We start from the raw sequence: 4,399 nt of genomic DNA, 5'->3' as shown, positions 1-4,399 counted from the left end.
ATTTTAATCTCTTTAAAAATTTTATAATTATTGTATTTTGTTGTCTTTTGAACCACATATAAGAAGATAAGCTACAGACAAATATGCATTTATACTATCATTCATAATATCTATTTAGCTAAATTTAAGTTTTTATTATTTTATTTTTATATTAATTATGATAATAATAATTTTTTTTTGTGTGTGTGTGTATTCAAGTTACCATCTAGTGTCTTTTCATTTAAGCCTAAACATTTCCTTTTAGTATTTATATAAGACAGTTTTATTTGTGACACATTTTCTCAGTTTTGTTTATCTGGGAATGTCTTAATTTTATCTTCATTTTTGAAGGTGAGTTTTGCTGATTATGGCAGTTTTAGTTGACAGTCTTACTTTCAACAATTTGAAGACAGATGTTTCAGTATCTTTTAGTCTCCATGGTTTCCATAAGAAGTAAGCTATTAATTTTATAAAGGATCACTTGTACGTCATGTCAATTTGACCTTGCTGCTTCCAAGATTTTCCTTCTCTCAGTTTGACTATAGTTTTTCAAGATACAGATTTTGTGTTTGTTTGTTTTATTCTAATTGGAGTTTGTTGAGATTCTTGGGTGTGTAGATTAATATTTTAAGTTGGATTTTGGAAGTTTTAGGCCAGTATTTCTTCAATTTTTTTCCACTCCTTTCTCCTTGTGTTCTCTTTCTGGGACTCCTATTATGTATATGTTTCTATGCAGGACAGATCTCTGAGGCTCTGTTCATTTTTGTTTATTCTTTCTCTTTCTGCTCCTCAAACTGGGTAATCTCTCTCTTTCAGGTTAAACAATAATTTGTAACCAAAACTTAAGTCCCAAGGATTCTTACAAAACACATTACAAATGATAGCACACACACAAAATTTCGACAGTGACTCCAAGTTCAGCTCTACAATGTACCCTTAAGCTGGCAGAACACAGGTATATTAAATAGTCTCAAATTTCTAAATGAATGTTACAAAGAGCTATGTATTCATACACAGCAATCACATCAGAAATTTATGACCTAAAGCAGAGGTAAACTAATTTTCTTGAAATAACTTAGAGTCTACACCAACTGGACAACTTCTGCCCAGTGTGAAGACTAGTTGCATTTTTTAAAAACCTCTACTATCTAGTTTAATGGTGCAACTTTAATTTTTACCTGCTGGCTTGTGTTCTCAGCAGGTTTTAAAGATTGCTGTTCAACTACAGCCACATACTATTAATATATCCCAGGTATGGAAAAACAAGACTTAAGTTTAATTTTTGGCAGTTTTGTTTCCATCATTTTAAACATTACACTTTAGCTGGGCAGGAGTTAGAGGTTTATTATCAGTCTATGCAACAGTAATAAACTTCAAAGAAAATTCAATTTTGCTTAAAGGAATATTGTAAAGTAACAGTTCTTGATATTACATGCCTCATATGATCCATCTCACACCACAGAAAATTACATCCTTATGTGTCACTGTTCCAAGACAAACAAACGTGAACAGCTAATAAATACATCTTAAAAGTGTGCTAAGCTCATGAAGTCTCAAACAAAACTTGCATTTTCTGTACAAACTCCTGTCAAATGAAGTTATTTCCTGTACGCCATCCCTCTTGCAAACTGGTTTCCTGTTGCTTTTCTTTTGACCTAGACCACGTACAAAACCAAGAGAAGGATAGGGACAGTTTTTGACTTCTCTTCCAAGACCATGATTTCTCTTGTCTTCTATCTCTACAAAGGATCCTACTCCAACTGAGGGAGAAGCTTCTCTGTCGTGGGATCTGGAGCGAGGTGGATGACTCCTTCTCCAGTAATCATCTCTAAGGCGATGACCCCAAGATGGAGGCGGCCACGATTTTGACTTCTCTTCTCACCATTAACTCGGGAGCTCCATGAGTGTCCTTCCAACTAGCACTTTGACAGCACTGGCTTCATTTCTGGGATCTTCAAATTCAACAAAAGGAAAGGTGGGAGGGTTTTTAGCAACCCACACACTCCGGACTGGTCCATAATAGCCAAAAGGTAATTCCAGTTCAGCAGTTCAGTCTTGTTTTCAAGATTACCTACATAAACCTTACAACTCAATGGACAGGAATTACGATGCATTTCGAGATGTTGGGTTAGAAATGCAGAAGCTCAAATTTATACACCGTCGGGTTCAGTGGGGTCTTTTGCTGCCCTCCGCTTCCTGGCTCAGATGTTCTCAGCAACCTGGAGTCCACAAAATGGCCGAGGTAGTCTCTTTTGACCTATACTGAAGTTCTCTTACTCATTCTGTTGCCTTCTCAAACCTGTTATTGGCCCCCTTAAGTTCATTTTTCATTTTAGTTATTGGACTTTTCAACTCCAGGATTTCTATTTAGTGCTCTTTTACAATTTCCATATCATTATCAATATTGAGATGTTATATTCAATATGATTATTGATATTCTCTATTTGACAAGGCAGTTCTCATACTTTCCCTTAATTCTTTTTTTTCATATTTATTACATTTATTGGGGTGACATTGGTTCGTAAAATTATACAGGTTTCAAGTGTACAATTCTGTAATACATCATCTATTAGGTTGGTGCAAAAGTAATTGCAGTTTTTGCAATTATTTTTAACCTTTTAAATATATATTGCGTGTGTATTTACCACCCAGGAGTCAGTTCTCCTTCCTTCACCATATATTTAACTCCCTTTACCCTCTTCTTTATTCATCGTTTCTTTCAGTTATATTGGTAGATTTATAGTAACTGCTTTGAAATCTCTATCTACTAACTCCAATATCTGGCCTCTCTCATGAACATTTTCTGTTGGGTCTTCTTCTTCCTGTATATGTGGCATGCATTCTTATTTTTTTGTATTTCTCATAATTTTGTTGTTGTTGTGGAACACTGGGTGTTTTAGATAACATATTGCAGCAATTCTAGTCAGATCTCTTCCCCCGCTTTATTGGTGTTTTCTTTCTCTTCTTTTTCCTGTTATTTATTGTTGCTGATTTTTTGTTGAGGGAATTACCTGGACTAATTCTGCAGATTCTGTATTAATTGTAATTGAAACCACTAAATTGTCTGCTAAAAAAGATTTTTAAATTCCATTTTTTGAAAAAAAATTTTTGTTTTTAGTTTTATGCTTAGCTTCCTAGGTTCATCCCTAAGTCAATAAATGTAGTAGTCAGCTACTGCAGGTCAGAAGATTTCCGCGTGCCTTGCCAATTTGTTTTCCTTCCTTTGCCAAGGGGATCTGTGTAAGAAGGCACACTTTCAAACTTGACAGTTTACAAAATAGATCTAGCCTTTACTTCCTCCATGTGTACGGTTTCCAGTTTAGTTAGAGCACAGTGAGTCTTATCTTTTACCAAGTTTTCTCTGGGCATGTGCACAACCTTGTGAATGAGCAAAAACTCTGAGATCTCCAGGAATTTGTCAGAGCTTTTTCACTTCCCTATGTTCATCTTGTTCTTTCCCATTTCCTTTTATATTCCTGGCTAGGCTCTTATTTGCCACAAGCAAATCAAGTCATAGCCTTAGGCAGCTGTTGTCAACTGATTGATATTGCTTTGGTAACCTAAGGGTAGGGTTCTTTTTCCCCTTGACGAGCTGAGCTCTGAATTGAATTGAATAGCCGGAACACCTGAGATTTCCCTGGCAGCTGGAAGTTCGAACAACATATTTACTGTGCTCTTCAGATGATGCTTTTAATGGAATTTCACAAGAGGTCAGTCATCTTAGGCTACAAGAATACTGGCTTTTCATGACTACCACACACTACTGAGCAGGGGATGAGAGGATATGTGTGTGACTAGCTCCAAGTTAAAAGGACACATACCCTGATGTGTTGAGGAGGTTCAGTAGTTCCTCATAGCTAAATCATTTTCAGTTTCTGTGACTTTAGTTAATTTTGAGTTCTGAAAGAATGGTAGGTTCTGTTTTGCCAGTATTTTTAAAATTGATTTTGTGAAAGTAAGCTGCTCACTGAGGTAATCTCTCCACTATTCTGGTGATCATTCCCTCCTATTTTTGACAGTTAAGCTAAATCCTCATTGTCAAAGCATATTGTCATTACTTATTCTATTGTATTCCATATAATTGATGTAGGTGATGTTGGATCTGCTGGCAGTTTCTGAGTGTGGGCAGGGATCGTGTCTTGTGAAGCTGAAGAATGGAAACACGGACCAGGAGAGGCAAAAAGTTTTAAAAAGAGGATAGTTTATTAGAGGCAGGAGAAGAGGTTGCAGCTCCCGAGCCGGAGGGGGTCCCGAATGGGGGCGCCCTCTGACTGAGGCAAAAGCTCTTACTTTTAGACCTTCCCTTGCCTGCTTGGGGAAGGGGAGTTGTTTGAAGAAGGGAACTGTTTGAAGAAGGGAACTGGCGCCTTCTAATGAAATTCGTCTACCAGGTTTGTTCTGCTTGCCCATCCTAAAGGCA

At 36.7% G+C, this 4,399-nt stretch overlaps 1 pseudogene; it reads right to left on the bottom strand.

Annotated features, from left to right (window-relative positions):
• Positions 1-1,567: 1,567 nt before the first annotated feature.
• On the bottom strand, positions 1,568-2,672 carry LOC109456668 (serine/arginine-rich splicing factor 3; annotated as a pseudogene).
• Between the last annotated feature and the right edge of the window lie 1,727 nt (positions 2,673-4,399).

This window comes from Rhinolophus sinicus, linkage group LG01 (assembly GCF_036562045.2).
Source record: "Rhinolophus sinicus isolate RSC01 linkage group LG01, ASM3656204v1, whole genome shotgun sequence".
Taxonomy (NCBI): Eukaryota; Metazoa; Chordata; class Mammalia; order Chiroptera; family Rhinolophidae; genus Rhinolophus; species Rhinolophus sinicus.
The sequence above is the reverse complement of the archived record's forward strand: the minus strand, read 5'-3'. Positions and strand labels throughout refer to the sequence as shown.